This window comes from Aythya fuligula, chromosome 7, assembly GCF_009819795.1.
Source record: "Aythya fuligula isolate bAytFul2 chromosome 7, bAytFul2.pri, whole genome shotgun sequence".
NCBI lineage: Eukaryota > Metazoa > Chordata > Aves > Anseriformes > Anatidae > Aythya > Aythya fuligula.
This window is the reverse complement of record NC_045565.1, coordinates 9,509,592-9,535,918: the sequence shown is the minus strand read 5'-3', so window position 1 is coordinate 9,535,918 and position 26,327 is coordinate 9,509,592. Positions and strand designations below refer to the sequence as shown.

The window sequence follows — 26,327 nt, the reverse complement described above, 5'->3', positions numbered from 1 at the left end:
AGCTTTTGTTCACAATCCACTAGGGGTCAATAAATCTGCACATTTACAAAGCTCATAGTAACAGAAAAACTGCAAACATCCTGGAACACCAAACTAAGGTGTATTAGAGATGTAACTAGAAAAACAGTGTACAACTGCTGAAATTAAATATGTCAACATAATATAAAGAAGCTACAAAACAGAGGAACTCGTGTTGTAGTTTTCCAAAATGAGTAACACTTAAATTCGCGAAGAGTATCCAAATTTCTCCAGTTATACATTTAAATTTATGCTCATAAAGCAGTTTTTAAAGGACAATTATACTTTTGAAAGCATTATATTACATAATTATAGAATAATAATACACAACTCAGCAAAAGAAAAGACAGAATGAACTGTTCAACGCAATAACGTATCAGGTAAGAACGAAAAAAGCGACAGTAAGACTGAATCCAGTAAGATTGAAGAAGTTAAGTGATGTTAACAATTTTTGTAGGTAAGAGGCAAAAGTCTCCCCAATACATGAGTTAAAACAATTTCAGGAACAGATAGATACACTACAACAGAATTTCTTATCCTTATTGAATGTGAACTTTAGAGCTGCAACCCAACTGAGAAGATTAAATTATTTCTTCCATCTCAAAATGTATTGTCTAATAGCAGCTTTTTTTTTTAGTTCAGTTGCCTTGGTTACATATGGATAACCTTAGATACCCTACAATGGAACAATATGTCTACTAATAAGGAGGCTCAAGTGAATAAAAGGCTCAAATGAAATAGGAAACAGTTTTATTCTCCATGTGTAATACAAAAGCGCTTAAAATCTGACAGAGATCTATGCTATTCCTAAAGAACTTAAAAGATCGGTGAAATAATGTCAAACTGGGCTTTGTAGAATTAGGAACAGTTCTTTCATTTCAACATCCTAGCTTCTACAAGGACAGAATACTGACCTGCCACAGGCGTAAGATTCAGTCTTGTCCCAGTCTGTCTGTCACATGTCTTTTTAACCTAGAAGAGATTTCAGAGGCTTATCTAAATTCTGCAAAACTCTCAAGCTTTTGTATATCAAATTGCAGAAATATTCATTATAATTTGATTATTAATTTAATTATAAGTTTATTAAGTTAATAATTCATTATGTGATCAGGTCAAAATAATTTGCATACCTATTTTCTCTACCCTCAGATTAAGCCTATAAGAAACAGAGCTCTAAATTTTCTTGTAAGGAAAAAGATTCAACTGCACTGGCAGTGAACCCACCTAGTTTTTGATGAGTTATGAGGAAAATGGAAGGGCACTTTGGTTGCTGAATAAGTGAGAATTAGAATAATACAGTTAGAGGCTATAAGCTAGTGCTTATACCAATAGATACAATGCATACATAGCATAAAGTACTCAAAATTAAGAACTGTCACATCTTAGACTGCTTCTTGTGAATATAATTGCAGGCTTCTTGTAGTATACTAAAGCAAGTTCTTGCACCTTATAGTGATTAAGGAGGTATTGGGGAGGCATTGGGGAGGCAAGGGCAATCCCCAGACATGGACTGTATATCTCGAAACAAGACACTGAAACTCATGATAAGGAAGCGGCAGACGGACAGAGAAACAAACGTAAGGACTATAAATCTCAAAACTGGACATTGGAATTCATTATAAAGATACAACAAACGGAAGAATTGGCAACAACCAGCTCTCGCAATTAAGAAACATGCCAATTCAGCAGATTCCTGACCAAAGGTGAAAAGTACACTGTGAGGAAGACTCGGGGTCTTCCTCCCAAAGACCCCTGCCCACAATTCTTGGAAAGCTCTACGCAGGCGCAAGGTGCCAAAAGGCTAATTAGCATGAGAAGCGAGGGAAGGCGGGGATAGGTAATGCATATGTATAGGTGCTTGTAGAATATTGATAGATTGATTGTATAAATTCAAGACTGCTTTTTGCTTTGGGTATGCACGATAGGTGGAGAGATCCCCCGTGCATCCAGCGCTGCAATAAAGAATATACCACTTAAAGGAATTTCGGCTTCGATCTTTGAATCAATCTGGCACCCCAGATGGGACGACCTCTCTGCCGGACCGCAGGACCCGCTGGGGACAGGACTCCCTAGGGTACCCCCGGGATTTCCCGGAGGGACTCCTCGACTCACCGGATCACTGCGGAGGCAGACAAGGACCCCATCATTGTAAGTGAGTATATTCTTTATTCTGGTTTGGTTTTCTGGTAGACCGGTCATCTGGGACTGTCCAGTAAGTCGGAAGGTGACTTCTGCAGGACAGTATTTGGTATATACTTTGTGGTTAGTGCCACAAGTATATCTGGGGACCTTGGGGTCCATCTGTATCTGGAACTGTCTGTAAGTCAGAAGGTGATCTTCTGCGAGGCAGTGTTTGGTATATACTTTGTGGTAAGCACCATAAGTATATTTGGGGACCTTAAGGAAAGAGCTCGCTTTAAGGTCCATCTGGAATTGTGTTGTCTATTTCGGTTTTCTGACTCATGGAGTATGGTATTTAACTTTGGTTATTGTTACTGTGATTTTGGCTATTTTTCTGGTGGTAATAGTAGGTTTGTGGCATTGTTATAAGAGAGATATCGTTACGGTGTTACACAGTTCGGTTTTCTGACTTATCGCATGTGGAATTTGACTCTGACTATTGTTACTGTGATTTTGGCAATATTGCTGGTAATAGTAGCTTTGTGACATCGCTACTGAAAGATATTGCGTGCCCGTATTTTTGTGAGTGATACGTTTTGTGATACGCTTTTGCAAGTAACATGTGTATTCTGAAAGTGTAAACTGGAAAATGGGGGGGGCAAACAAGCAGTGAAATTTTAAAGAAAAGTGTGTTAGGATGTGTTTTAAGTCACTGGAAGGATATTGGAGGATCTGCCAGTGGAAGTGTGAACAGGAAAACATTGATGAAATATTGTAATCAGTGGTGGCCGCTTTATAAGCTGGAATGTGGAGAAAAGTGGCCCCTAAATGGAACTTTAAACTATAATATTTTGCTACAGTTAATGTTGTTTTTTGAGAAGCAGAACAGGATGAAATGTTGTATACTGATGTTTCAGCATCTTGGTGGGAAAAGGTACGGAATTAAGTTGGCCCCTGACTGAGCCTTTGATGATGGCATTAGAGAAGTACAGGCTGGAGAAAGATAAAGGAAGTGTTAAAAGGGTTGTTGAAAGTGTTAAAGGTGTTTGAAGTTGAATGAGCAGGGAAAGAGGATGTAGGAATGTTAATAGTTCTGCCTCTGCCCGAGGCAGAGATCTTAAAATCACGGGTGTTAGCCCTTTAGGGCAAAGGGACCACGATGGGTCCGAGAGAGTTGTCACAGAAACAGAAAAGCAGTTAACTCTTAAAACAACCTGAGTTCATGTGCGAGCTCAGATTGCCGATGGGACCGCTCAGGGAACTGTGGACAATTGCATTCCCCTGACCGACCCCCACTAAGACCCAAATCATCCTGAAAATTATGAACGGTTAAATAAATACTAAAACCTGGATGAATTGGGAATTGAGAATATGCTTCCAACAAGGTCTAAAAGAAACCCCTATGGAATTTTTGGACCAACTCTGAAATGTAATGAAAATAAATAAATAAATAAATAAAACAAAATGGTTTGGACCTGGCTTCGGAGGACAAATTGACTAGCCTTTTCCTAGGGTAATTGACCCCTGATTTCAACAGGAATAACGGGGACCTGGGGAATCTACCATAGCGGATCCTCCACTGGTTATAATGAAGCTAGGGGAGGAATGGAAGTGAAATTTCTTATTGATATGGGGCAACGTATTCAATTCTAAATCAAGCATTAATGCCTTCACAGAATTATTATGTTAGGGTAAAAGGTGTGTTGTGGTTTAACCCGGCCGGCAGCTGAACACCACGCAGCTGTTCGCTCACCCTCCCCCTCCCTCTCTGGGACGGGGGAGAGAAATGGAAAGTGAAGCCCGTGAGTTGAGATAAAGACAGTTTAATAAGACAGGAAAATAATAATAATAATAATAATACAATGATGATAATAGTACTACTACTACTAATAATAATAATAATAATATGTACAAACAAGTGATGCACAATGCAATTGCTCACCACCCGCTGACCGATGCCCAGCTTAACCCCGAGCAGTCCGGCCCCCTCCCCCCGGCTAGCCACCCCTATATATTGTTTAGCATGATGTCAGATGGTATGGAATACCCCTTTGGCTAGTTTGGGTCACCTGTCCTGGGTCTGTCCCCTCCCAGCTCTTACTGCACCCCCAGCCTGCCTGTTGGCAGAACAGAGCGAAAGGCTGAGATGTCCTTGGCTTGGTATAAGCACTGCTCTGCAACAATTAAAACATCGGGGTGTTATCAGCACTCTTCTCATCCTAAGCCAAAACACAGCATTCTACCAGCTACTAGGAAGAAAATTAACTCTGTTCTAACTGAAACCAGGACAAGGTGTAACCGAAAAGGCTTATTTTTGTGAACCTTTGAAGTACAAGTTACGGAAAAAATGGGGCATACACCGATTTTTATATATGCCTAGCTCCTCATGGGCACTCTTAGGTAGAGATTTATTAGAGCAAGTAGGAGCAGAAATTGTCTTTGAAAAAGGGAAAATGGAATTAAGAATAGGAGAAAAACAACTAATAAATGTGTTAAGCTTGGCACTAATACAAACTGACCCTAAAAGTGAAATACCTTTAGAGATCACAGATCAAGTATGTCCAGGAGTTTGGGCTACCGAAGTCCCTGGAAGAGCTAAAAATGTGACCTTAATAATTATTAAATTAAAGCCAGGACAGAAACCCGTTAAGGTTAAGTAATATCCTTTGAGGATAGAAGATAGGAAAGGAATTAAAGAGATAATTAATAAATTTTTACAGTATAGATTATTGATTGAATGCGAATCAGAATACAAGGCACCCATATTGCCAATTAAAAAGGCAGATGAAAAAGCTATAGGCTAGTTCAGGATTTGAGGGCCATAAATAAAATCACTGAGGAAATACATCCAGTAGTGGCAAACCCTTATACTTTGCTGACTAAATTAAAGAATAGTCAAGCTGGTTTACCGTACTGGATTTAAAAGATGCCTTCTTCTTGCCTAGGCTTAGCCACAGAAAGCCAAAACCTATTCGCCTTTGAATGGGAAAATCCCGATTCAGGCAGAAAGACGCAGCTTAGGTGGACATTACTACCTCAAGGATTCAAGAATAGCCCCACTATTTTTGGAAACCAATTAGCAAGGAAACTCGAAACATGGATGCCTCCAGACACTGAAGGTGCTTTGTTACAATATGTAGATGATCTCTTAATAGCTACCGAGACTAAAGGGAGTTGTATTCAATGGACTATAAGTCGTCTTAATTTTCTGGGTTTAAATGGATATCAAGTCTCTTGACAGAAAGTCCAGCTGGCTCAACAAAGTGTGACCTATCTGGGATTTGAAATTTCGGAAGGACAACGAGTACTAGGAACTGAACATAAGGAAGTCATTTGCCAGACTCCAGAACCTCAAATGGTAAAGGAGCTACAAACCTTTTTAAGAATGACAGGTTGGTGTCGCCTTTGGATTTATAATTATGGACTATTGGTAAAGCCTCTATGTGAATTGATAAAGATTAACCAGTCAAAGTTAGTCTGGACTGGAGAAGCACAAAAAGTCTTTAAACAACTTAAACAAGAATTGATGATTTTGAAATATCAAGCAATATTGGTAGAACAGGACAACTTGGAAATTGTGATAACTAATATTGTGAATCTAGCCTCTTTTCTTAGTGATGCTCCGGCACAGCCTGTGATTCACGATTGTTTAGAAACTATAGAGACTGTGTATTCCAGCCGACCAGACCTTAAGGAGGAGCCCATGGAAGATGCGGAAGAAACTTGGTTCACGGATGGGAGCAGTTTTGTTATGCAAAGACAACGTAAAGCTGGATATGCTATAACAGCTACTCAGCAGGTAATCGAGTCTAAGCCTTTACCCCCTGGAACATCAGCTTAAAAGGCAGAGATAGTTGCTCTCACGAGAGCATTGGAACTGGCAGCAGGAAAAAGGGTAAATATTTGGACAGATTCTAAATATACATTCGGCGTGGTACATGCTCATGGAGCAATTTGGAAAGAACATGGATTGCTGACCGCTCAGTGAAAACACAAAGTATGCTGAAGAAATTTTAAAATTGTTAGAGGCTGTAAAACAACCAGAAAAAGGTAGCTATCGTGCATTGTCAGGGACACCAAAAGGGGAACACCGATTTTGAAATTGGAAATCGATTGGCAGAGGCTAAGCAGGCAGCTGAAATAACTGAGGTGAAGGCATTGTCTTTCATACCAGACGGTAAAATCCAAACTATATCCAAATTATACAAAAGAAGACTTAAAATTAATTGAAGATTTGAAAGGTAAAATGAAACCAGATGGATGAGTATATCTAAAAGATAACCACATAGTAATACCCTCTAGTTTGACATGGCCCATAGTTCTTACAGAACACAATAAAACGCATTGGGGAGCTGGCACACTGCATAAGAGCCTGAGTCAGACATTAGTGGGACGATATGATAAAACAAATAACTCAACAATGTAGCATTTGCTTACACAATAACCCCAATACCAAGAATAGAATAAAATTTGGAATAATCGGTAAAGGAAATTATTCGGGGCAACAGTGGCAAATTGATTTTTCAGAACTCCCTAGAAAAGGGGGGTATCATTATTACTGGTTCTGACTGACATGTTTTCAGGAAGGCCTGAAGCCTTTCCCTGTCGAACAAACAAAGCAAGAGAAGTGGTTAAAGTCTTGTTAAATGAAATAATACCATGCTTTGGGATTCTAGTAGCAATGTCTTCTGATAGAGTTTCACATTTTTGTGCACAAGTGGTAGAACAGATAAGTAAGATTCTAAAGATAGATTGGCAACTGCATACTCCTTATAGACCACAGGCAAGTGGACAGGTAGAAAAACGAACCATTTAATTAAACAATAAATAGCTAAAATTGGATAAGAAGCTAATTTGTCATGGCCTCAATCCCTCCCTTTAGCATTACTTGGAATTAGAGTTAAACCTAGAATAAAAGGGAATTTGAGTCCCTTCAAAATCTTATATGGAAGGCCATAGCAATTTCTATTTAGTGGAGAGGACCTAACGCAGTTAGGATCAGAATATTTATATGCTTATATAACTGAACTTCAGAAACAATTAAATAAAGTACATACATTTGTTTTAGGGACCAGGGCTAGAGGGTTGGATCAACCAATCCACCCCTTTAAGCTCGGGAATTATATATATATAAAGACTTTTTCAGGACAACCCCTACAGGAAAAATGGAAGGAAAGTGGATGGGACCATACCAAGTATTACTGACAACACACACCGCCATTAAGATTAAGAAGCAAGCAGCTTGGATCCACAATTCAAGGGTGAAGAAGGTCCCGGCGAGGATATAGACCACCACTCCAATTGGACCAACAAAATTATGGTTTTCCAGATCCTAATGATTGCAGGGGTGCGGTTCTCGGATTCGGGGTGGGCAACTTGGGATGAGAACTTACACCTGACCTTAATACAAACAATTTCTCAAGTAACTAATAAGACGAACTGTTGGGTATGCACCCATCTGCCACAGCATGGGAATAAGGGTGTATCGTTAATCGGGATTCCCTTGCCTGCAAACTTATCTTGGACTAATTTGTGGGAAAACACATCTTGGGGTCGAAAATATTAAGAAGTTTTGGAACTAGAAGTGAGTAGCTTCATGCCGTTAGAATCCTATTATGTATGTGTACAAAGGTGGAACCCGCCTAAGGGTATAGGAAAACAGCATTGTATAAATACGGATACTACTTATGTGGGAAATCAGACATCTTGTAATTGAACAATTGATATTAGTACGACTAGCGGCTGGGCAAATTCAACCAGCTGGACAGTTCCAGAAGGAAAAAGGTGGTATTGGCTATGCAATGATACAGCCCGTAAGGTCTTGCCTGAGAATTGGAAGGGAACTTGCACTCTTGGAGCGGTAGTCCCCAATATGACAGTACACGATGTAGTGCCTCGAGGTTACTTGAGAAATCATATCCGGAGAATCAGATGAAAAATTAACAATACATTGGTAGAGAGACACACCCCTTTTCATAGTTTTGTGTGATGGTTTATCACATGGTTAGGAGTGAGTGAATTGGAAAAGGCAATAGTTAATATTTCTGCAATTATAGAGAAGTTAGAAAACAAAACTCTGTATGCTATAAAGGCTCAACAAGAAGAGATATCTAGTTTATCACAGGTAGTATTACAAAATCGGATGACCCTAGACTTGTTACTGGCCACTCAAGGGGGAGTCTGTACAGTAATAAACACAAGTTGTTGTATGTATGTAGATCAGAGTGGAAGGATCTCTACCGACCTGGAAGAAATATGGAAGCAGACAAGGATCCTACATGAGATCAGTAAAGATGATCTTTCATGGAGTTTTAGTGAAATATGGAATAAGTTAACCTCCTGGTTGCCCAATTTTCAATGGTTGAAAGAAGTGTTCATTGCTCTAATCGTATTAGTAGTGTTAGGAATATTTGTGTGCATGTTGTTTAGATGCCTGCTTTGTTGTGTTACTGTAAATAATGAAAGTATCTGATGCAAAAGAATTTGCATGGGAAAAGAAAAGGGGGGATTGATTAAGGAGGTATTGGGGAGGCATTGGGGAGGCAAGGGCAATCCCCAGACATGGACTGTATATCTCGAAACAAGACACTGAAACTCATGATAAGGAAGCGGCAGACGGACAGAGAAACAAACGTAAGGACTATAAATCTCAAAACTGGACATTGGAATTCATTATAAAGATACAACAAACGGAAGAATTGGCAACAACCAGCTCTCGCAATTAAGAAACATGCCAATTCAGCAGATTCCTGACCAAAGGTGAAAAGTACACTGTGAGGAAGACTCGGGGTCTTCCTCCCAAAGACCCCTGCCCACGTCCCAAAGACCCCTGCCCACAATTCTTGGAAGGCTCTACGCAGGCGCAAGGTGCCAAAAGGCTAATTAGCATGAGAAGCGAGGGAAGGCGGGGATAGGTAATGCATATGTATAGGTGCTTGTAGAATATTGATAGATTGATTGTATAAATTCAAGACTGCTTTTTGCTTTGGGTATGCACGATAGGTGGAGAGATCCCCCGTGCATCCAGCGCTGCAATAAAGAATATACCACTTAAAGGAATTTCGGCTTCGATCTTTGAATCAATCGCTAAGGAGAAGAAAACGGTACTAAAGGAAGGTTTTTATGTAACTACGTATTTCATGGGTAAGCATGTCTTTTCAATACCTGAAGTTCAGTAGGAAATTAAGTTTAAGATCCTAGAAATGTACTTGTACTTCACCCGACTTCCAGCAGAGGTATCCTGTACTATATTTCAAATGCATTCTTCCTATAAATCATGTTGAATAATAAATTACTCAGTTTAACACTTCAAGGAAAAAAAATCACTGAAGAACAGTATTACAATGTTTGTTTGTTTTTTTTTTTTTTAATTTGTAATTCTGTAAAATCCCTATGACTAAAACCATGGAAACTAGCTTCATTTTTTAATTCTCAAGAAAAAAAATTTTATCAACCTACAAAAGCAATAAAATGTGAACTTAAATGCATCTCAATAGCCCCACTACACACACACCGTATATGGAAAACAAACTCCTTATGCAGTCTCAATTAGACAAAGCTACTATATTCTTGCCATAAGGTCTTAATAAAAATCTATTTTTTTATCCTTGAGATTCAACTAGATAAATTCTTCTTACATAAAAATAAGATTCTTGTGGCTAAACCTCTCATCTCCTTTAACTATCTCTTTGGGGTATTTTTTTTTTGGTTCTCTTTAATGATGTTATAAGTAATTTCAGAAAGTTTTCCTTAGCTTTCCAATTCCAAGAATTCTCTAAACTTAGGTGTCTTTTCCTGATTCCTATCTTTAAGCAGTATAAGGGTATTACATCAAAGCAATTGAATCTTTCTATTACTTAATGACTTTTTGAAACTGAAGCATTTATGTTTCCAAAGCCTTCAATTTTGATTCTTAAGATCTTAGGAATGATTAGTACCTACTTCCTGACTCGCCTAATAGGTCCACTAGCAAGGGACTTTATTTGGCAATTTGAATGGTTTGTTATATTAAAAACACTAACTGCAGTATCAGTAATCATCTGTATTTATAACTATTTACATCTGTAAATTAACAAAATGCTTTTAAGTTTGGATAAGTTTTCCATATGTAAAATAGCATAACAATGATTGTTTAAGCAATCTTTAGAACAGAGTTAGTACTTAATTAAATTTGTCATTAAACTTGTCTTGCTTTTGTTCTTCTTCCAGACTATTATAAATCTTCTAAAATAAAGAAAACTATCAGTCTAATCATATTACCAGATATCACTGCCACAAAATGATTCATTTTTATCACTTATTTAAAGGATCCGTGGGTGGACAGAGGGTTAGCTACTAAGATAACAGGAGCTAAAGCTCATAAAGATATAACCAAAACCTGAATGCACATATCCATTATGCCTGTTAATTATTACACCATTTCTTAATTTGTGAAAAGGTGCTCTATTCATAGAGCCAATGAAAGCCTCGCTTTTTATCTCTGAAATGGTCAGAGTCTGATTGACGGGTCAATGATCTTTTAAAAGCACTAACTACATCAGCAAGTTTTACATTTGCAAGACACTGCAACAAAGGAGTAATGCACCTATGACAAGAAATACATTATGGCACATGTGTCCTCCAACCTACACAGTAATATTAAATACTGTTAATTTAATTCCCATACTACTGTCACTAACAGTTTATTAATCTCTAGTCATTTGCTATGTATAAGACATACTTTTCAAAGCAGCTTGAAGATTTTTCTTCAGCAACCTTGTGTGAAGCTAAATTAATGCCCTTAAATTACCTTAAAAGATAACTTCTATTCCTTATTTCAGTTCTCATTAATGGTATCAACTCACCATGCATAACTTAAGCATTCAGCCAAGGTAATTTAAAAGTGTGTATGTCAGTTTCAGCTGCCTATCAGTCTTAAATATCAATAGCCAAATGCCTAAACCCATTTTCAAAAATTATATCCAATATGATTTTAATAAATGTTTCATTGCTCATATGGAAAGCAAACTGCAGGAGTTTCACCTCTCACTAACAATTTCTTCATATGTCTGTTACACAACATGGCTTTATACATTAAATATACACAAATACAGACAGTAACATATCAGAAGACATAGGGTTAAAGAAATGTAACACAAACATGTAGCTTCTTTTCCCCTCTGAAATTCTTACCACCTACAAACCCCAAAGCTTTGAGGTAAAACAAAAAAGCATGTGCATTTAACTTGCAGCTTTGATTTGATGTTGAACTTCTTAACCTTTAAGTAGCTCATAACGTGATTCCTGTAATATGCAAAGAAACACTGGCCATCACCTGCTCAAATGCCAGCCCTTTAGATAACAAATGCCTATAAGTAGGATATTCTTTAACTTCTAAATCTTAAATTTTACTGTAAGCTTTTTACCTCCCTCTTATTTGTATGGTTAATTCTATATTTCTATCTGTAGCATGAAGACAGTTTCACTGACCTCAGAACAGAAAAACTGAGTTCTTAACAGACATCTTCAGGTTATCCACTTTCAAATAAATTCAAACTATAGTATCCTTTTTGAATAAAGTTGTCCCCTATGATGGTTGAATAGAAAATCCCTTAAGATATGCGTCAAAGGAAAAAATGAAATAAACCACTGCATACAGGATTATTATATCACTGAAAAATCTTCTGACACCTTTACCATGCTGCTCAAGTTTTCCCTCAGTACTTAAGTTTTCTCTGTACAGTAGCAGTACCTGGCTTAAAAAAAAAGAAAAAAACTGAACCAACTGCAAGCAACGTAGTGACAGTTTCATATACTTTTAAAGTCTGAAACAATTCTGGGATTAAGAGATTAAATCCCAAATATTACACATTTGATTGCAACTTGTGCGAGAAACGAGAAAAATGACCTTACCAATACCAACAGCTCTTGCTTGCACTACATGTGAATCATCAGCAGCAGCACCTACCCACCCAACCAATAAGGTGCTTGGTCCCAATATACAGATTTGCATGTATTAAGGACAGCCCTATGGAAAACAGACTGTCAGAAGAAATTAAGTGAAGCAACTCATAACAGAAGCTGTCTAATACTCTACATCTGAGTAAGGGATGTACCATATGGACCTAAGATTATATTTCTGCTGGTGCACTGGCAGCACAAGGAGACTTGAATAGATTGTTTTAGACTAAGCCAGTGGACCTACCAAGAAATCAAGAGAACACATATTTGGGAGAATAGGAGTACATATGCACAGGAGTAACAGGGAAAATGAATAGGACAGGCCATAACAGATCTCATTTTTGTCATCCCTTACTTCAACATTTTCATCTCCTTCCTTATATCCATTGGTGATAGTTACTATCACCATATACTGTTTAAGTCTTAATACAGATCTACAGTATTTACCTGAAAGCCTATCTATAACTAAGCTTGTTAATTTAACTCAAGATGGTTATTTAGCTCCCATTCTCCAAAATACTGTGCACAGGGCAGCCATCCATGGGTAGATACTGTTGTATAGCCATAACTGTGCTAGTCAGTGTCTGAATTTATGAAAGTCACCAGCCTTCACTTGATAGTAGGAATACTGTTGCCGTAATAATTAGGATAAAGTTACCTCTAAATATAACATGAATAGTTTATTTCTTTCAGTATACATTTCTTTTAATACTTATTTATATTAAATAGCAGACATTTTAATCTATTAGTACTGAATTTGTTACTTGCTATTACCTGAGGACTACTGTATCACTTGGCCTCAAGACATACACAACTGGTTTACAAATAGATGTGTGTGTGTATTGCCATAAAAGATTTATAAACTTTTTTCCCATCCATGGAGTTGTCAGCAATCAAACACTTTTTTTTAAATATTAAACACCTATGGTTTGGGCATTTCATGAAAAACCTTCCTAAGCACTCCTGCAAGCTTAAGCAGTGAGATCAATAATTTAAGCCTAAAACTAGACAGTGTTTTAAACAGTTCTATAGGTTGACATTTTTCAAAATACAATACTAATCAAAATACAGAATAAAAGGCCAGAAACACACTGTTGTTCTTCATAGTTATTATAATAGTTCAGTAATAGCTAAGGCAACAAATCAAATGGCACTGTTAGGTTTAATATATGCCTAAATGCCTGCGGGATCAAGGCCTATGGTTTCTAAAGTTATGCTGCAAGGAGGAGTATTTTCTTTGAACTGAATTAGAGACATTTCTTCTGTGTTTGGATTGTATGTAGCTATCTACTTACCAGTTGCATCAGACATCACTTTAAAAAGATTATTTTTTGAAACTAAATGATGCGAAAATATGGACGCTCAGACAATTCATTTTCAGTTCAGTCACTGAGATAATCTTCCTTGCATTTAAAAAAATGAGTAAACGAAGTAGTTGTGTTTTTCAATTAATAATTCATTCCTCACTCCTTTTGTGCCTTGCAAGATCTCCTTTTAAATAATAAACATTGTTTATTGATTTTTGTTTTGCAATACTTCAAAAACACAAATAGAGATGAACACAGTGGCTGTTACAAACAAAAGAAGTTAAAAGTTCTTCAGAACAGTGACCTTTTGAGTAGGAAGGCGAGATAAAGGTAAAAGGTTAAAGATACACAGAAGTTACGTGCACGTTTTGTTGAAGAACATGCATTCTCTACTTTGAGAACTATTTCAGTCAACTGAACTGCTATATTATCTGTCAAAAAAGATATTCTTTCAGGTATTTCAGTATACTTCAAAACCTCACAATACTAAAAAGACATAATTATTGCTTGTTTTCAGAAGGAAAAGCCAAGTCTGCAGAAAATTATCCAAAGGTATCATTACCAATGAAAACCTATTTTAGGACTTTAATCTTTTGATAAACTGAGGTTGATAAAGAAGTACAGGGAGAACCTAAGACAAAAATGAGGCAGCTAGTCATACTCAAGAAACGTGACAACAACAGACCTATTTACATCAGATTAACTGCATGTAGATTTATTAGGATTAAGATAAAAATCAAAGACTTTTCCAAGAAGAAAATAAAAACTGATGCAAGCCTCATATCTTGTTTTTCTGAAACAGCTTTTTGAGCAGTAGAACACAGTTGGTTTCCAAACTGAGCAACAATTCACTGGCCTTTGATTTAATGATTTTCTGTAAAATCTATTTCTGGACTAGTAAATGCCTTTCAAGTATTCATATCAGAACATCACTAATGTTGTGCAACACGCATAATATTAACCAAGTACATCTTGCACAAATAGTTATTTCTCCAAAAATCCAAGATCCTTATTCAGGATCAAAACACAAGCTGGTATTTCACATTTTACCAAAGTTACTAGAATCCATCTTCTGCAAGAATTTTCTATTACTTGCTTTAGCTGGCTGTAGCACACAGCCATAATGAAAGGCTGCTCTCACAACTGCAGTTGCTTTAGAGGTTTGGGAAATACAGTATGGATGAGTAAATTCTATGGCAGACAAAAGTCATTTACAATACCAAAGGACCATTATTTTCTTACTTTTACAAAAAGGTGACTCAAAAATGAAAGTTATAAACATGTGGATGCTGACTGCACATTCCTAGACACAAAATGGGATATCACTGGTGTTCGGAACAACAGTGGGAGATAAGACTGCTGTGCTTTTGCCTTGGTATTGTGGGAGACAGGGTGGTGAGAAGGTATCATTCACAAAATGAACACAATTTTATGCAAATCAGTTGTAGGTGTTACTTACATACATTTCATTCTCCACAAGTGGACATTAGCACTGGAGTTCAAGAGTCACACTTCCTCTTGCATTTTGAGGTCTAGTGAGGTATTTTTCATTTGTCAGCATCATTAAGCAACTCAAGTTACATGCTTAACTGAAAAATCCAGCCAGCCACCCAAAGGAGTCATACCAGAGATACGAAGTCGCACGCTTGAAGGCTGTGCAAAACTAGAAGCCACCTGAACAGTTTCAGAAGCCAAATAGCACAGAACCCTCAAGACCTCTTTACACCAACAGCTCAAAAGTTCATTCTCCCCCTCACTGTTTACATAGAATTCCTCCAGAGTAACAAATATTTAACCTTCCTATAAACACAAACAAGTATTTTCTAGTATGACTGAGTCTATGGCACCAGACTTCTTCCATTCCCCCTCCCCCCCCCCCAAGATACAGATATGTCCCACAAATTCCAACTATTTCTTCATTTTCTTCATTACACAGCTACATCCTTCATGTGGTGTCAGTTTGTTTTTGTGAGGTGCAAACTAAGTGGTGATAGGATATATTAAACAGGTAATCTCTGCTGATACTTTTATAGCTCAGGAAGAAGTTGTCTCCATACAATTTCTCTATAAAACTGAAACCTCCAAAGGATAGTGTGCAATATGCTTTTGATGTAAGCATTGTATTTTAAACAAAAATCACCTTTTTTTTTTTTTTTTTAAACTACATGATAACAACACCAGAGACTTGAATACAAGTCAGTTGCTCTTCTTGTAAATGCAGCAAAATTACCAGGTTGTTTGGGGATCTTAGCTACTGAAAAATATATGTTTCTCTGTCTACAAGTTAGAAAGTAAATTTTTTCAGAGATAAAGCTCCTTCTAGTAATTATAACCTTCAGACTCGGGCCAAGCTGGTTCTGTACAATAGTGAATGGCACTACAAAGATCACAGATGGTTCACTGCACATGCTTGCTTCTTACTGTGGCTACAGAAGCAGCATACCCACCCCTTTCTTTATAGGACTGTACAAATGTCAGCCAAGCAAAAACTTTCACAGCCATTACGGATAAGAAGCAAGGTTGTTAATTTACTAGAGCACTACCAGAAAAAAAAAAATCAAGATAAAATTTCACAGTATTTTAAATTTGTGAAAACTGAAGCAATACATCTGAACTCAAAGTTTAAGAGTTCCTTAGCATTTGCCTAGGAAGAAATTAAGATATGCTACATAAAGGAAATTACCATTAGCTTTTTTAATAGATAAGCCTTTACATTTCAATGGTTTAGATAGATGTTAGTTTAGCAAGTGAGTTAAGCTTTAACAGAGCACAGGTGACACTGAGTAACTATCAACACAGCTGACCGAACCAAAGGTGCCTTTTAGATGTAAATTTCCCCATTTCAAAGACAGGTAACCTTTCACCGCCTCCTCCACCTCACTGACTTCAAGGCAGAAATACACTTAGACCATTTATTCAAAAGAATTTAATTGATGAGACTTGAAATCTGCAGATTGCAAAAGGCCAGCTGTGTCCTGGGCTGCATCAACACAGGCATGGCCAGCAGGTCAAGGGAGGCAACTGTCCCCCTTGGTTCTGCCCTTACAAGACTCCACTTGGAGTGCTGCATCCAAGTCTGGGGCCCCCAGCAATAGGGCATGGAACTGATTGAGTGGATCCCGAGGAGGGCCATAAAGATGAGATGGCTGGAGCACCTCTCCTATGAACAAAGGCTGAGAGAGCTGGGGATGTTCAGCCTGCAGAAGAGAAGGATCCAGGTAGACCTCACCAGAGGCTTTCGGTACTTAAAGAAGCTTATCAGAAGATGAAGAGCAACTTCTTACACAGACAGTCACAGGACAAGGAATAATGGTTTTAAACTAAAAGAAATGACATTGTTTAGTAGGCAACTTGAAGATTTTTGCTTGGCAAGTAAAAATAGAGATTGTCCTTAAGTAGTATCCTTCACTGCTAAGAAATGCAAAGCCATTTGTACTGCTGTATAGAACAGTTGTGTTATACCAAGTTTACCTTATTTTTATTCCCCGGTCACAACTCAGCTATTTAAGACTATAAATGTTAAAATGAAAGACCATAAAGAAAGGCCTTGATTCACATTTATCTTTCAAAAACCGATCTTGTTCTAAGACAACATTAGTATTTATCAAAGGGGTGGGGAAATATCATGTGAGACTTAGAAGGAACTGTACACTACCTACTCAACAACAAATCTTTTATGAGGCAAAATACAATTTTGCAGGGACTGAACAGCTCCCTTTTAAAAGTTACCTACATTTTTTCCATATTACTTCATATTTCAGGTCTAATTCCAGGCTCCGTGACAGAAATTTGCCACCATGCTTTGTACTAGTTAACAGTGCTTGCTCTAATTCAAAGACTGGTCTAATACCTTTACCTTTAGAAGACACTACTGACTTCTCAGGCCAAGAACTAAATTTCAAGAGCAGCACTATTGGTGGAAGGCTTGTCATTGGTCTTTAAGATTAGAAGAGCTTTACAAGCACTGATGAAAAAACATTCCTCTTTAGTGTAGGAATCAAACCACCTCCCAGCTGAGGAGTCAAAGCTCTGTCCACTGGGGTCCCATTTGCTATTCACTGGAAGACCAGGGAGTAGCTGAACCGTGACGTTTGTCCTCCAACAGATCAATTCAGAATTGGCAGTGCATGCAATTATGATCTGATAGGGAAAGTCATTTTGGTCCCTCTCACCTCCAGAATTTATATTCTTATTTTATTTATATTCTTATTAATTTATATTATCTTATGATCTATCTTGGATGGAAAAACAAAATGGAAAGATGAGTGCAGATGCAGCCCAAGAAATTACACTAGTTTAAGTTGATCTGACATGTCTTCTCAGCATACCCAAAGGCAGTCCTGTCTACACTAGCACATGCCCAAGCAGCTCATGCCAATTCCAACATCTATTTCATTTAAGTAATTTCACCTCACTGAGTATATTAGAAAGCTTTATAACCAAATACAGTCACAGATCAAGTTATATTACTTTCTCTTCGTTTGTCATCTTCAGACTTCCTTTAAGAGTCTGATTTCATACATGTTAAGTAGATGGAAAGAACTGAAATAAAATCTACTGGAAAAACCTACTTAACTGATATTTGATAATCATTCCTTTCATCCGAACTGATGTATTGAAATACCTTACAGAGGCAGCTACAGTAAGTGTTTGTTATTCCCACGGGGAGAACTTCTGCTTATTTCTTTAATTTCCATGGATTATCTTAATTCTACAGAACCTGGAAAATTCTACACTAATTTTTCATTAGTTTTCTTTAATACTCTACAAAAAAGTGAACTGTAGTTCCATTAGAGCTCATGGATTCTGTTCCTAGGAAGAAAAATAGCTGAGTAAGATTATGCTCTGATACAAAGGATAAACATTCAAGACAATAAATTTTAGTTATCACTTTAGACAATCTTAAGACTTCTCTCTTGAGAAAACCTTACTTTGGAGAGGAAAAACTCTATTAGCTGGTTAGAAAATGCAAGTTCTGAGTTCCTAATTTCTCAGAGAATAAATACTGTATATTCGCATAATTTGTCCTACATTCATCACCAACTGGAAGATCGCAAAAACAGATCAAGTTCTGAACGATACTTAGTGTGTTTGTCCTCCCCATACCTTTAAGTAGGGAAGGAATTATCACCCCTTTCTTATAGAAACTGAGGCCAAGAAAGATTAAGTGATTTACTTCAGCTCACAGAATCAGCTGAAGCTAGCAGAGAACTCACTTTGTGCAAACATTTAATGCTTATCCTTCAAACATTGCGCAGCCATAGCCCAATGTGTAGTTCTTTGACTTAAGGTAACTATCACAGAAATATCCTTTTTAACTTTTCAGCTTACCTGTTGACATTTTAATATTTACCACCTTTGTTTAGCCGCCCATTTCTATATCTAATTTCCTCTCTACCTGTAGTGTAAGACACTGTCCTCAAGCATTTATTCCTTATTCCAGGTCTGAGGTACTAATTTATACAAGCATAAATAGCCAATTAATTCAAATTTGGTATTAACATAGTGTGCTTAGTGTTCTTTTTGTTCAGTTCTTGAACCTCATACCATTTGAAACAAACATGTTCTCTCTTTATAAACTAACAGCTTCTTTATGTACTGTGCAGAACCAACCCACACAAAAGTTAAGATTTTCAAAATGTTGCAAACTACCTTTTGATTTATTTCCTCAGATACTGTGCTATATTCTGATGTGGCTTTAAGACTTGCATGTTCTGGGAGAAAAAAAAGGCGATGAGGGTACAACATTTTGCTTAAAAATCTTTTTCTTTTCGTTAACAGGCCCATTAATTTCCTTGACTTAAAATAACCTCCACTGAATTAGCCAAGTAATAAACAAGAATAAATTAAATCTAGTACTAAATAACACTAATGGACTTGCACTACAAGTATTGGTTCACTGCTAAGTGATGCATGAAGTGTACAGAGGGAAAAGAAACGGTGAAGGAGACTGGCTTTCTCCCTCCTTCCCCTCTATTACCTTCATGACGCATTTATCACATGGAAGCAGCAGCTCCATTTCTGCTTATATAGCCTACAGTTTTTATATAGCCCAGTGTTACATTTAAGTAACTGCCATAATAGCAGTATATCCTATAAACTTGAGGTGATCGTGTGTTCAAGTTAATTTCTCTAATGATAACTGTGAACAATGTAAAAGTGTATGTTTAGACAGCCAGTTAGACTTCCTTTACTGAAGACAAACGCCAGTTTATCTAAAAAACTGATAAGGCAAAACAAAAGAAATCAAGGTAAGTGTTTTTACAAATTCCATGACCATTTTAAACTGGCAGTCAGATGACAGCAATATAATATTCCTTCCAAAAGCAAAAAAAATCAGTTACCAGCACTGATGCAGACATTCTACCTTACAAGTATTTCAAAATAAGCTTATCTCAACCTCCTGACTTTCAATGAAAAAAAATGAGAGGAGATAAAGTAAAACAGATAATAAGTAAGACATTATCTTGCCAACATTGACAAGCTTAGACAACAAAGAATAATCAAGAAATATTGAAATACAACAGTCTTCAATTTGGCATTTAAAAGGAAACGCTTATCTAAATCAGATTTTATGGCTGGGATGAAGGTTTATGGCAGTAATAGCAAAGTGTTCTCACATCAACTGGGAATACTTCTCAGATGCTCTTCATACCTCCAGAGACCACTGGACTCATCCCAGCCTTGCTCCACTGCTCCCACACTGGCACCAAGCTACAATAGCAGCAACAAGTAGTCCAGAAGCAATTCCAGGATAAGGAGGAGAAAACCAGATTTTGTCTGTGCATGTTTTGCCACAACTCTATAATGGTTATTTATTTAACATTATTGGCATGTTGGCACTTAAACACCATACAAAACAGGTCATTTTAAAGAACTCTAATATTTTACAGGAAGGCATGACTCACAAACCAAGTCATTTAACTAGAAGACAAACTAAAAAGACTGGAAAATGTCTAGCTTTTTTTGTTTGTTTTCAATTAAAACAGAAATATATCTTCTTCTGACCTGATTTCTCATTCTGAGATTCCCTGGGGATGAGTTATGTAACACAGTAACTTTCTGCTTTGGATCTCTAGATACTGTGAAGGATGTTTAGGTCTGTGAAAGAAAAGGTATCACATGATTTTTAGCATTTAGCATAACCAGTGAAAAATTTCTGGAAGTCTCTAGTGTTGAAAACTACCAGCCAGCACGTATCTCGACTTTTCGGATCAACAACTGTTTCAACTATACCAACAAGCTTAACTCCTTCAATCTATGGCTGAGATAACAACATTTTCCAAAGGGCACTAATGCTATCATCTTTTTCGAATTAAGCATTTGAGTATTTTAAGACTTCCATATCCAATGTCTTAAAAAATGAAAGAGGATAAAGCTGATTTTGTTGTAAGAAATACAAAAGCACTACAGTAGACTAGTATCCCCTAGTCCTTAATAGCTTTGCTTATTATTTAAACAACAAACACTTCATTTATGGCAACAAGAACTTCTGATTGCCAGTTCAGTACTAAAGCAAGAAAAAACTGGTTTGCTATCTCCGATGCTGAGATTCCAGGCTGACAGAATCTCTGCTGTAATTTTCAGCCAGACAACCAAGGCCAGCAAAAGACGCAAAATAGAATTTTCATCTGTAAATGTTGCTCTCTAACAATGCTTTGTTTGCCCTAGCAAACCATACTTTCTACTCTTTATTATGCTGACTGAAATAGACAGCAATTCTAAAAAAGAAAAAAAGAGTAACTTCTGGGAAATAAATTGACTAAAATATCTTCCCTCCTCACTCTATTTAAGGGACCAAAGCTTCAAGCTCAGTGCATCCCTGAATGTTTTTATGCCTGTACGCCTATCAGCTTTCCCATTGATAGCTTTTTCAAACGTGTTTAACAGTCGGGTGAGAATCTCAAATATATTGGCTTCTTCTAACTGTATCATCCCCTTGTTTGTCTTTGAAAGTCAAAGTGAGAAAGCACCAAGCAAAATCCAGCTACTATTCCACAAAGACTCGAAACAACTGCTTTAACAGATTCTCACTAATACAGGAACTAAGGCAAGTCTTCCAACTGACCCCTAAGAACCTCTATAGCATAACGAACTGCCATGCTCACTGAAAGGTCACCAAAATCAAATTTGTTACTGACTTCAGTGAGCTTCAGATCAGGTCTGCAGCCTCCAGATAAAATTTTGTCCTACCTATCTGAAAGCCAGAAATGAAGTTACCATAAATGCTATTAAAAAAGGCATTTTATATTTCAAGTGTACTATCTGACAAACAGCTATTAGTTAACATATTGACAGTAACACAGTACCAAAACATGTCACTGAAAATTTTTGCATATCTATAGACTGTCTAAACAAGAGATGAGGACATTATCTCCTGTGTACTTGAAGAGCTTTTTATATCTGTTCTGTCACAGAGCTGAAGTAAGCAGTTGGCAACCTCAGTCATCATGCACAGCAACAATATAAACAGATGGAGACAGAAGGTCTTTCAAAGCTGACAAACACAAGCACCACCACTTTTCACAGCAATCAAAAGTGTATTTACTCACGAAGCAATTATCAGAATCGATTCAATATTTTCTGACTCTGCAGCAGAATTATTAACATTTAAAAAGCTCAGAATGCTGCCCTCTGACACTTGCTCTGAAATGCTGGTAGAGGATCCGTTCCACTTACTGAGGGCTTTTCAAGTACCTTTCACTCAGATAATTAGGAAAACCCTCTCAAGCTGACATTCTGCAAAACAACCTACTAATTCTATTGCCATAACTGTAAAATAAGAAAGGGTACCCTGTTTCTAATGTTCAGAACAAGTAAACCTTCCAATTGTTTAAATTATAATTTAATCATGATTTTGCTGCTGATTACTTTTGCAGCAATGCTTCAAGCATAGAAAGCAATCTATGCTTGAATCTATGCCTGAATCTGACAGGCTACTCATTTCCTTGTACAAGTTGCATTCCCCACTGTTATAGTGCTATAGACAGACAAAACATTTTTTTCATATATTATATATATATATATAAAAGCAAGATGTTAGCAGTTTATAGTTTAGTAATCATGAAAACACACTAATTACAAAACAAAAAAAAAAGTAAAAAAAACCAACAATGGTATCTAAGCATCTCACTAACAACAATATATACTCGAAGTTTTGAAGTCTTATTTCAAAGTCACCAACATACCCCTTTCTCCAGCTCTGCTGCATTACAGAACTCACATCCCAAATCTCCAGCATGGGCATATCTCATTTCTGCAGCCTGCCTGGAGAGCCACTGAAGCCAAGTCTTCACAGCATGGCAAACGGCGCCAATAAAGAAAACCTGCCAGTCTGTTTCCTAACGTTGGTACGGCTGAACACAGATGAAGCTATTTAGAAGAAAAGTCACCTCTCAGACATCAGACAGTTAAGGGACTCATAGAGGTTTACCAGAAATTTAAGTTCACCTGGTGCCCTGTTAGTCTCTATGCAGGTATTTTTAGGCATTGATACCTTACACTACCAGTGAAAAGCCTTTTCATCAGCTAATTGGTTGTAATGAAGTGACTGAAATAAATTCAGATTTCTAGTCAAGTCCATTCTATTGGAGTGCTTATATAGACAAGCCAAAATAAATCATCTTCTGGGATGTAACTAATTCATACGTTGCCTTTAACAGCAACTTTTAGAACCAGCCCTCTAGCAATGCTGACTGTGAAGCCAGATGACCATGCCACACTTCTCATTTCATCCCTGTTATATCAAGCACCAACTTTGCATAAAAAAGAAAGAACGCAACAAGGAAAGCAGCACTTAGGTTCAGATCTAAATGAGAGAGTATTACTAACTAATTTGGAATGAAAGCTAGGACTAGGTCATTCTAATCACTCCTTAGATTTATGACAGTTACATTAAAACAAAGGCACAAAGCAACGCTGCATAACACTTAAGTCCAATAAAAATGTTTTTGTCATTTCTAGTGAAATTAGGAAGGGACATCTACTCACATGGAATTCAATGGGGAACATGACTTTGCTTCAACTCATCGAAGGGATTCTTAGCTGTCCCACTGTGCTGGAACATTTGTTTTACAACTCTCTACATTTTTTCCTCAAGTTATTCCAGAAATAACATGTCTTACATGTGTAAATTACCAATATATGGTTGATAGCTCAAAATGAAGCTTGCTGAAACAACTGTAATTCCATCTGCAGTGTATTTCAAAATCCATTCCTGTTCCCAGAGGAATGTTTCCTCAGTTTACCAAGGAATTTACACAGTTTGCCAAGTTTCCAAATGAATTAGTTCTCTGCCTGCTATACTGATCAGCTTTACTCCTGAACATTGCCTAACAGATGGTCCAACTGAAAACACTAAACTGGGGGTAACCCTGGGGTTAACCCTGGGTTCAATGGGGCTCAGCCAGCCAAGAAGCAGAGCTGTTAAGAGCTTCACTTGAAGCTTCTTGGATCTCTCACCTGCTTTGGTGAGCTAATACAGAGACCAGGATGTGAACAGGCAATAGCTATCCTAGCTTCTGAGAGAATTTAGCATCAGGACATCTTAGGCACATTTTAACCAACACTGATAGAGAACACTATGCCGAACCTGACCTTATAGCAATATTTTTCTCCATTTATGACATTGCTGTTAATGATGTTAAACACAGGAAAGAGATTACCCTGGTCACCTAGATACTGTCAAACAGCTAATACTTCAAGTAAGATTCTCATATTAAAGCAGACATTACTGATTTCCGATTAGATCTCATTTTATTCAACTGATCTTTAAGACTTGACACATTACATTTTACTCCATTTGCTTTGAACTTGATAATATCAACCTTAAAACTGATTTCTGTGAGGAAAGTATGATGCTGTTTATTATTCATGTATCTAAAAAGTAATCAGTTCACAGTGTATATAAAGATGTTTCAAAAGCTTAGGAAAAAACTTACACCAACTTGTTTATCTTCCTCACCTACACTCCACACATTTTCAGTAACAACTTATACCAACCTACCACATGCACAGTTAAAAATGACCACATCACAAAGACCATGAGTAATACAGACAGCTCCTAACCACACAGGCACTACTGAAAAAAAGATATATATATACACACACACGCTTGCATCTGAAGGGAGGTACATATATTCAACACTAAACTAAAAGGCAATGCAACTCTTAGTTGTAAGAACAAATAAATTACCTCTGAAGCCATACAGGATTTTTTTCTACTGATGCTGCTCAAATACGGATCTTCTGACAGCACCACAGGTACTGCAAGAACAAAGAAGATGCTGTTAATTTTTCATCATTGCTGTTGTCATTCTCAAGCCTGATAGCCTTCTTTCCAAAGCATTTTTTTGATTTTTTAGATTTCTTTATAGATTATAGATTCCTGTTTACAGAAACTTGGCTTTGACTAGTCACCACCAGCCATATAAGAAGCTTGGTATTGTATATATGATTCTTGGCAGCTTGGTTACTCTCACCTCCATGTGGGATGTGAAGCAAAAAAATATATATACAGTAGGGAACTACTGGTTTCCATGAAGAGCCTGTAAATTGTACATGCAAGTTCATTCATTCACAAAAACATGCAAAAAATGTCTACTTATTATTTAAGTCTTGTAAGTGAAAAGATAAGAAATTTAGCATGCTGATTTAGTTATTAAGTTTTCAGGCAGCTTCATCCTTTTGCTAAAAAACAAACTTGTTTAGAAAATAGTACAACTGTGGTACTGCCACTACGCCAAATATAATTGTATGACCAAGTCTATGGAGAGACCCACTTTTGAGGGTCCCACTCCCAGCAAAGCGCATTCACAGGTATGCATTGTAAAGATGTCCTGATGCTGCAAGCAACTGATAATAGAGTAAAGTCCATACAGATTAGAGATGCCACAGCTGAAGGCAGTGTAGCAGCTAAGGATGTCCACCTTCTCCCTCTGATCCAAGCCAATGCACTTGGGCAAACTGGTTTAATGATTTATTTTTTTTTTTCATTCAACCTTCCTGTATGAAGTGGTATTCTAGATAACCTACAGCATAAGGTGAACATCCCTAGCTCACAGGGACTACTTACCACTTAATTTACCAAGTATTACCACCTTTTTTCCTGCAGGTTCACAAAATTTAAAAGCTTTACAGAAATTCAGCTTTAGCTAGTAAGAACCTGCAAATGAGGGACATCAAATCACAGCTCAAAACTGATACAAGCACCAAGAACACCACAAAGCTTCAAAATAAAAACAAATACCATAGTGGAAATTATCTAAAACCTACATATGCTAGCAACAAAAGAGATGTGAGAATGTAAGTTTGTCTCTGACATGGTGTGAACGCCCAAATAACAAACTGGGCTAACAACAATAAAGGAGTTTGTTGTTTCCCTGTCGCTTCCTATCAAGCATTTTTGTTCTCCATGCTACAACTAACACCCACCCTCATTATGAAGAGGCAACCCTTATCCTTTTAGCAGCCACAAGCCTTATTATGATGCTCAGGGTTAAAAAACACCACTTGGAACATCAAGTGCCTCACGCGAGGAGTTGCACTGCAGAAACCTATGCTTTTAGCTGACAAAACGACGCAAAAGGCACGCTGCTTTCCCCCAGCCTGGGCTAGAGACAGCTCCTGAGGGCTGAGCGCTCCTGGCTGCTGCTGCCCTGCGGCCTCCCTGCGCCCAGCCGCAGCCTCCCCGTGAGCGCCTGACCCCAGGGCAGCCCGACTTCCTCGGGCACCAACCTGGCGAGGGCGCTGCGGGGCAGAGGCGGCACGTTCCCGCACAGCCCCGCTGACCTTACTGGGGGCTGCCCCGCGGAGGCCCGCCCCAGCCTCCCCTCACCTCACGGCGCTGCCAGCTGTTAACGGCAGCCTAACGGTCAGGGCGCGCGCGGCCGGAGCAAAAGGAAGCGGCGGGGGCACGCGAAGCCCCGCCCCTTCCCGCCGCCG

The 26,327-nt window shown here is 37.8% G+C and overlaps 1 protein-coding gene across 3 annotated transcripts in view; it reads right to left on the bottom strand.

The window, feature by feature from the left end:
* The window catches only part of SHLD2 (shieldin complex subunit 2), a 45,060-nt gene extending 18,777 nt beyond the window's left edge, over positions 1–26,283 (bottom strand). For 2 of the 3 annotated variants that reach the window (XM_032191073.1, XM_032191075.1), the window contains exons 1-3: positions 26,221–26,283; positions 24,580–24,650; positions 933–990 (exon numbers count right to left, since the gene is read on the bottom strand). The gene's annotated coding sequence lies outside the window, so the exon portion shown is untranslated. The other variant, XM_032191074.1, reaches the window with a different exon arrangement.
* Between the last annotated feature and the right edge of the window lie 44 nt (positions 26,284–26,327).